Genomic DNA, 9,240 nt, shown 5'->3' on the forward strand with positions numbered 1-9,240 from the left:
TAAGTTCTCAATTTTTATGATAGATTAAAACGGTTTACAGGAAATTTGGACATTTTTGACGTAATCCAAGAAGCCGAACACCCGAAAGGCGCAGATTTGTAGACAATTTCTGAAGGGAAGTGTCATAATTTTGCTTTTAAACTAAATTTTTTAGCTTGCATCGTTGAAGGGCTAAAATCATCGTACTTTTGCGTACGATTGCGTGCTCTTTGGAACGTGCATCGTACCGGAGCCCAAATTATCGTACGTGTACGATAATTATAGTACGCCTGGCAACACTGACTACGACGCACATAGAGTAAGGCACAAGGGTAACGTGGCAAACGAGACGGCACTTTCAGCCGTATCTGACTAACCATATGCATGTAATCAAACTTGTCGTTTACGCAGCGGCTTACGTGAGCGAATAACTCGCGAACGCGAAGCGGCGCGGCGGCCCACAGCATTCGCGTTCGCAACGAGATCGCCCACGTGGGACACTTCAATAGGTATCAAAGGATTGATTCACCCGCGTATTAGCGTTCGCGAGTTAATCGCTCACGTAAGCCGCTGCGTTAGAAGTTTAGTGCAAGAACATTAGGTCCAGCAATACTACATTAAATTAAGGGTTGGGCGTGAATAATTAATAGACAGACAGAGTTACGTACGCATTGATTATATATAAAAATTAAGTGGAAAACATAAATTTTGGTTCGTTGGCGGCTTGAAATAATTGAAAAGTTAAATGGAATGTGATATCTGCTACAATAATTGCATGAATACATTATGTTTCATGCAAATTTATAAATCTGGTGACTTTTTAACCGACGTTAAGAAAAGGAGGTTATCAATTCAAGCGTATTTCTTGCTGTTACTTCAGAATTCCGTCATGAGTAAACCGATTTGGAAAACTCCTTTTTCATTGCTAATGCTCTGAAACTGGGTCATTGTAGAAAATGATACGTTTCTGCACTAGAGCATTATGATAACCAATTAAAGCCGGTGAGTAAGGTTGCCTAAGCTCAACGAGGGGGGGGGGGGGGGGGGGGGGGGTTTAGGGTAGGCAACGCGCATATAATTCTTCTGGAGTTGCAGGCGTATATAGGCTACGGAGACTGCTTACCATCAGGCAGGCCGTATGCTTGTTTGCCACCGACGTAGTATTAAAAAAAAAAGAAAAAAAAATTATATTAAATAGATTTGTATTACAATTTATATCCTGATATTTAACTCCCAATTCCATAAATCACGATACTTTTACTTTTCAGGTAACTAATACTCATTGAGGCAATTCTAACAAACCCAAACAATGAGTTTACATTGTTGTGTCACACAGTTCCCATGGCTACCTCCTGTCTCCATCATCAGATCAGCTCCATCATCTTCCTCGCGCTGTCCCGGCATTCTACGGCTAATGGGAACCTGGGGTCCGCTTGGTAAATAAAAACAGATCAGCTCCATGTTATCATTATATTGCATTGTCATCGAATTTACATATGTATGCAACATTTCAGCTCGATCGGAAATCGGGAAGTGGCGGCCCGATTCTAAGAATGAGATACGATAAGGATAAGTTCTGGTTTAGATTTATTTCTTCTTTTCACTTTGATGTTAGAAATATCGTAGATAGATCTTATTGGGATCACAGCGGAATCGAAATATCGATCTTTTAGAGATATTTCCAAGATCTTAAACGTGTCTTAATCGTTCTTCGAATCGGGCCGTGGGTCAAATTTAGCTTTTAACATACTCATAATTAAATAAAAGCTTGGAAAAACAAACCGAATTCAAAAGGGGTAAAATATCACACCACCTCTGCGGCTACGAAACGCACGCTCCGTGGACGTTACGTGATCCTAGAGATAAGGTACTTAAGGTACCTAATGTAATATTTATTACATAAAATCACTATCAGACAAAGTTCGCGTGCTCCGTCCCGCACGTCTCTAAGATTAATTATATGAAATCCGTTATTATGCGAAGTCCCATTAATCAATTTGTACAAATCTGTTGTGGATCACGGAGCTACTTAATTCAGCATAAAGTGGTTAGCAATTTTTGGTCTAGGGAAAACTGAATTAAAACAAATGCTAACAAATTAGAAGCCTTATTCTCATGACTCATGACTGAGGGTCGCGAATACATCGAGGGGAGGGAGGGTTGTTAGGGTTGGCATCGCGTATGTAACTACTCTGGAGTTGCAGGCGTACATAGGCTACGGAGACTGCTTATCATCAAGCGGGCTGTATGCTTGTTTGCCGCCGACGTGGTATTAAAAAAATACATGAGGTCATTGGTTTTGTGTACCAAGGCTCTCCATATACACATTTAACATGTTATGCGTAAAGCGAGGCTTAGAACGGACAACAAAGTGATCCTATACGGGTTCCGTTTTTTCTTTCTAGGTACGGAACCCTAAAAATTGGCAGATTAATAACCTAAAAGCTGTACAAGCTATCACGCACAAGCCCATCAATCATAGATGTTTAAATTAAAAAGGGGTGGCTTTATTGGTAAGTTAATTTATGTTTCATGATCATGATTAGGTACTACATGGTCATCAGCTTACGACCTACTGACTGGTCACAGACGTGGACGTTTGTAATAGAATAAAGTTTAAGCTTAAGTAAATTAAAAGCTAGAAACCTAGCCTAACCTGATGTTCGGCAATCACTGTAGCCTATAGACGCCTGTTAAATTCTGAAGCCAAAATACGACTACGAGTATAATACCTTATTCTACCGGTTTTTATGATAAGTACCTACATTTAATTTTTGCTACCTAAACATTGTCTGGAAGAGATCAGTTTTTTGCCATAAGACCATCTGGGTGTCTAGTCAAGATAAATGAATATTGTAGGACATTATTAGTATAAGTACAAACATTGACTAAGTCACACAGTAAGCTCAATAAGGCTTGTAATGTAGGTACTTAGACTATGTAGTCTAATAAGTACCTGCATTACAAGCCATTATTTATATATGTATATAATATAAATACATACTTAAATACTTACACATGACTCTGGAACAAATATCCGTGTTCATCACACAAATAAATGCCCTTACCAGGATTTCAGCCCGGGACCATCGGCTTCATAGGCGAAACTAAACCATTCGCTCTTCGTTTAACGATTGTTTAATCATGATAAAAGTTGAAAGCAAAAAAATCCATAAATGCTCCTGAATAGTTATAATTTCATAATCGAACAAAAAAACACAAACGAAGGAGCACAGTGTAAAATTACTAACTCATAGAAACGGGACGCGGAGACCTCCCCGTGGTCTCAGAGAATCTTCTGCGCTCCCGAGACCACGGGGAGTTCTCCGAGTCCCGTTTTCGCTGCCCTCGAAACGTAAAACTATTTTATAGAGAGTGAAATGGCGACTACGTTTGTATATAAAGATTAAAAGGGTTTCGCGTGGTAGTCTTTCTTTTTATATTTTATTTTTACTCTGCTTTTGACCCAAATAATACTAACCCCTAAAAGACAACCCCCTGCTTACAAATCACGTATTACATTGGCGACAGACGGTGAGAGACGTGACGCGACATTACTAATTCATACGTGAAACAAGGACGGAGTTCGTGTATTTTCGTGACTAATGTGTCACATTTTTACTAAGGGTGTAATGGAGTGTATTAATAAATTCGGGGTGTGTTTCCAACCCTTAAATTATACTAGGTGAATAAATAGATTTAGATACTTAGCAACTAATCGAATTTAAACTATCGTGAGACATACTAACATTAAACTAATTTTACGGTTTGCCCTCGCGTGTTTATAGTCACTCGCCCGACTTTTTTTATGGAGGACAGGCAGGCGTTTGACCACGACCTCATCTGATGATAAGTGACCGGCTCCTTAATAGCTGCATTCGGTTCGTGTTCGGACTTCGTAAGTATGACCATATCTTTCCATAGAAAACTTAATTGGCTCCCTATTCGCGAACGTAGGTTCCTTCGTATTCTATGTACTCTCTACTCAATCTTGTGTGACCCGTCCGCCCCAGATTATCTCCGTTCGAAATTTAAATTTGTTACCCCACGTCCAGGCACAGATCTTCGCTCTTCCCGTAGTCTTAAGCTCATTGTCCCCCAACACCGAACGGGTTTCATGTCCAATTCTTTCACTGTTCAGGCAATCAGACTTTGGAACGTTCTCCCACTGTCTATCAGACAAGCGCAGACCAAATTCACATTCAAGCGCATGTTGCGCAAGTATTACCTTGACAAACTTTCATCTTCATCAACTTAATGATTCACACTTGGTATAATTATGTATGTATTAATATATGTATGTTTATTTGTATTAAGTATATGTGTAAGTTTATCAATATATAGTTTATATTCATATATAGTCTCGGTTACAAATTCATTTACTTTAAAAGACACTGCACCTACTTAATCTTTCTGGTTTAACCCATTGGTTGACTGGTAGAGAATGCCTTAAGGCATTAAGTCCGCCATTTGTACCTTCATGTATTGTGCAATAAAGATTAAATAAATAAATAAGTGATGATGCGGTCTACGGTGGAGCACGCTTACCTATGAGATACCTTTTTACTCTAGCCTTGATTCATCTCATGCGGAAACAGACTCGGGCAGGGCATTACACTTCTCGGAAGACATGTTTCGGAGAATCTAGGTCTTCTTTCTCAAGCACTAACAGCGAGCAGCGTTCAGCTCAGTCAGAAAAATTAATTTTCATCACACTTGCTCGAAAAAGATCTTAGTGCATGTACACCTGCATGAAGCAGGTAAAAATATAAATAATAGGTAGTATTACTGCCGCAAATGTCTAAGTACCTTTAGACCATTGGAAGTGCCACTAAAGGCTGGATGCGGCGATGATAACACAATTTCGAGCTGCAATGCAATGTTGGCATGCAACCAATGGATACGAGGCGTAGTGTGGACGCATGCTGGTGCATAATGCAGCTTCCACCCACGGAGTATGTGACGTTGGAGATTTATCATATTTGAGCCAAAAGGAGATGGCGAGACCTGAGCACAAAAAAGAATCATTAGCAAAAAGTCTGCTAGGTAAGGTGGGATAAGATTAGAAATAGAAATTATTTATTGTCAGACCACAGGTAAAAATATAAAAGATGTTAATGGTAATATGTCCTTGTCAGTAGTCTACCACATTTATGGTGTAAAATATTGAATGTCATGCACAACATGCAGTCAAGTTATTTACATTATTTACATACAACATAGAACACAGTATTTTATACAATAAGGTCCCCAACTTTATGTCATTACGCTACATCTGTATATGTCAAGTTGATTACATTAATATTTTATAATTTGCCATTGTTATTTGTAAAGTCAAGTACGTAATGGGCTTACATTACGTACGCTCGAACTATAGACCACATTATCACTTATAAGATAAGTCACCTTTGTTCATATCAGCAGCTGGTTCCAGGTAGCTGGCTGCTATGATCACACCGAAGTGTCAGCATGTAATCATTACATTACGTACAGACACCAAAAATCATATAATCTCTTGCACTTTTACCCCTTGGTCCTATTAACAGCCAACACGCATAGCTGGCAGTTGTAATCACTCTAAAGTGTTAGCATGTGTAATCATTACATTATGTAAGCTCAGACTATAGATCACATCATATCTTTCACTTATCTTACCCCATGGTCATATCAGCTGGCTCTAACACGCATAGCTGGCAGTTGTGATCACTCTAAAGCAGGGGTGGCCAACAGGTCGATCGCGATCGACCGGTCGATCGCGACTGTTAGTCCAGTCGATCGTGACAAGGCAAAAAATATAAATACGTACAACAGTTTCATTTAAGGTTTAAAGAAGTATGTAATTGGTAGATCGCACAGGGTTTCGTTAGTAAACAGGAGATCTTGGGTCTAATCAAGTTGGCCACCCCTGCTCTAAAGTGTGAGCATGTGTAATCATTACATTATGTAAGCTCAGACTATAGATCACATCATATCTTTCACTTATCTTAACCCCATGGTCAGCTGGCAGTTGTGATCACTCTAAAGTGTTAGCATGTGTAATCATTACATTATATTAGCTCAGACTATAGATCACTTATCTTGGTCATATCAGCAGCCGGCTCCAGGTTGCTGGCTGCTATCATCACACCGAAGTGTCAGCATTGTTATAATTACATTACGTCCACAAACCATAGATCATATAATTCCTTTCACTTTTACCCCATTAACCTAATAACAGCTAGCACGCATAGCTGGCAGTTGTGATCACTCTAAAGTGTTAGCAGATCACATCATCTCTTTCGCTTATCTTACCCTATGGTCATATCAGCTGGCTCCAACATACATAGCTGGCTGTTGAGATCACACCAAAGTGTTAGCATGTAATCATTACATGACGTACTCAAAGCATAGTTTACCTCCCAAGAGAGGGCTCACTGCTCATAGGTAAGCTAATAAATAAATATTATATGATAATCTTACACAAAAAACTTAGCCCTTATGTAAAATCAATAAGGGTTGTATTGTTGGTACAGTCAGCATCAAAAGTAGCGAATGAAATAACGTTTCATAAGTAACTACCATTCTGTAACAGCTTAACAAAAAGCGGCCAAGTGCGAGTCGGACTCGCGCATGAAGGGTTCCGTACCATTTGAGACGTATTAAAAAAACATCTACTTGCTAGATCTTGTTCAACATTTTACCACTTTGGACACACATTTTACCACTTTGGAAGCAACTCTCGCGCAAACTATTCAGTTTAGGAACCTACATATCATTTTTGAAGACCTATCCATAGATACCCCACACGTATGGGTTTGATGAAAAAATTTTTTTTTTAATTTTATGACGTATTAAAAAAAAACTACTCACTAGATCTCGTTCAAACCAATTTTCGCTGGAAGTTACGGGGGGGGGGGGGGGAGACACACATTTTTTCACTTTGGAAGTGTCTCTCGCGCAAACTATTCAGTTTAGAAAAAAATGATATTAGAAACCTAAATATCATTTTTGAAGACCTATCCATAGATACCCCACACGTATGGGTTTTATGAAAAAACTATTTTTTTTAAATTTTATGACGTATTAAAAAAAAAACTACTTACTAGATCTCGTTCAAACCAATTTTCGGTGGAAGTTTGCATGACAATGTATATCATATATTTTTTTTAGTTTTTTCATTCTGTTATTTTAGAAGTTACGGGGGGGGACACACACATTTTACCACTTTGAAAGTGTCTCTCGCGCAAACTATTCATTTTAGAAAAAAATGATATTAGAAACCTCAATATCATTTTTGAAGACCTATCCATAGATACCCCACACGTATGGGTTTGATGAAAAAAGATTTTTTGAGTTTCAGTTCTAAGTATGGGGAACCCCCAAAATTTATTGTTTTTTTTTCTATTTTTGTGTGAACATCTTAATGCGGTTCATAGAATACATCCACTTACTAAGTTTGAACAGTATAGCTCTTATAGTTCCGGAAAAAAGTGGCTGTGACAGAATCGGACAGACAGACGGACATGACGAATCTATAAGGGTTCCGTTTTTTGCCATTTGGCTACGGAACCCTAAAAAGTGATTTCTTTAACCTTTTGACCGCCAAAGACGTCATATGACGCGCGCGGCGACAGCCCAATATCAACCTTCATGCATACCGACAAGGTTCACGATTACACGCCGAGTACGATAGGCGTAGCGTTCAAAAGGTTAATATAGAACAACTAAGACTGTAAAAGATATACTTTGGAACGCGAATTTTACAAATTTCTCTATATTTGGAAAAGTTATCCGGAATATCAGATACTTTTGGCGCGTTGTTTCATCCGCTACTTTTGATGCTGACTGTACCAAACGAAATATTCCATAACTCTGAAAAAAAAGCGGCCAAGTGCGACTCGGACTCGCGCATGAAGGGTTCCGTACCATTTAAGACGTATTAAAAAAAAAATCTACTTACTAGATTTTGTTCAACATTTTACCACTTTGGAAGTGTCTCTCGCGCAAACTATTCAGTTTAGAAAAAAATGATATTAGGAACCTAAATATCATTTTTGAAGACCTATCCATAGATACCCCACACGTATGGGTTTGATGAAAAAAAATTTTTTTTAATTATATGACGTTTTAAAAAAAAACTACTCGCTAGATCTCGTTCAAACCAATTTTCGTTGGAAGTTTGCATGGTAATGTATATCATATATTTTTTTTAGATTTTTCATTCTGTTATTTTAGAAGTTACGGGGGGGGGGGGGGGGACACATTTTTTCACTTTGGAAGTGTCTCTCGCGCAAACTATTCAGTTTAGAAAAAAATGATATTAGAAACCTAAATATCATTTTTGAAGACCTATCCATAGATACCCCACACGTATGGGTTTGATGAATTTTTTTTTTTTTTTTAATTTTATGACGTATTAAAAAAAAAACTACTTACTAGATCTGGTTCAAACCAATTTTCGTTGGAAGTTTGCATGGTAATGTATATCATATATTTTTTTTTGATTTTTCAATCTGTTATTTTAGAAGTTACAGGGGGGGGGACACACATTTTTTCACTTTGGAAGTGGCTCTCGCGCAAAGTATTCAGTTAAGAAAAAAATGATATTAGAAACCTAAATATCATTTTTGAAGACCTATCCCTAGATACCCCACACGTATGGGTTTGATGAAAAAAAATTTTTTTTTTAATTTTTATGACGTATTAAAAAAAAACTACTTACTAGATCTCGTTCGAACCAATTTTCGGTGGAAGTTTGCATGGCAATGTATATCATATATTTTTTTTAGATTTTTCTATCTGTTATTTTAGAAGTTACGGGGGGGGGGGGACACACTTTTTACCACTTTGGAAGTGTCTCTCGCGCAAACTATTCAGTTTAGAAAAAAATGATATTAGAAACCTCAATATCATTTTTAAAGACCTATCCATAGATACCCCACACGTATGGGTTTGATGAAAAAAGATTTTTTGAGTTTCAGTTCTAAGTATGGGGAACCCCCAATACGTATTGTTTTTTTTCTATTTTTGTGTAAACATCATAATGCGGTTCATAGAATACATCTACTTACCAAGTTTGAACAGTATAGCTTTTATAGTTTCGGAAAAAAGTGGCTGTGACAGAATCGGACAGACAGACGGACATGACGAATCTATAAGGGTTCCGTTTTTTGCCATTTGGCTACGGAACCCTAAAAAACATGTATTTAAACAACACAGACAAATGCCTTTATTCCTTGATTAGAACACGGAACCTCCTAATTCATGGTACAAGCTTCACAA

General features: G+C 37.9%; 1 long non-coding RNA gene across 1 annotated transcript; it reads left to right on the top strand.

Annotated features, from left to right (window-relative positions):
- Positions 1–260: 260 nt before the first annotated feature.
- LOC133529847 (uncharacterized) lies at positions 261–1,439 on the top strand. The gene is made up of 2 exons (XR_009801231.1): positions 261–981; positions 1,248–1,439. It is a non-coding gene; the product is annotated as an uncharacterized LOC133529847 (long non-coding RNA).
- The last annotated feature ends 7,801 nt before the right edge of the window (positions 1,440–9,240 follow it).

The sequence above is a fragment of the Cydia pomonella genome, chromosome 21 (genome assembly GCF_033807575.1).
Source record: "Cydia pomonella isolate Wapato2018A chromosome 21, ilCydPomo1, whole genome shotgun sequence".
Classification (NCBI taxonomy): domain Eukaryota; kingdom Metazoa; phylum Arthropoda; class Insecta; order Lepidoptera; family Tortricidae; genus Cydia; species Cydia pomonella.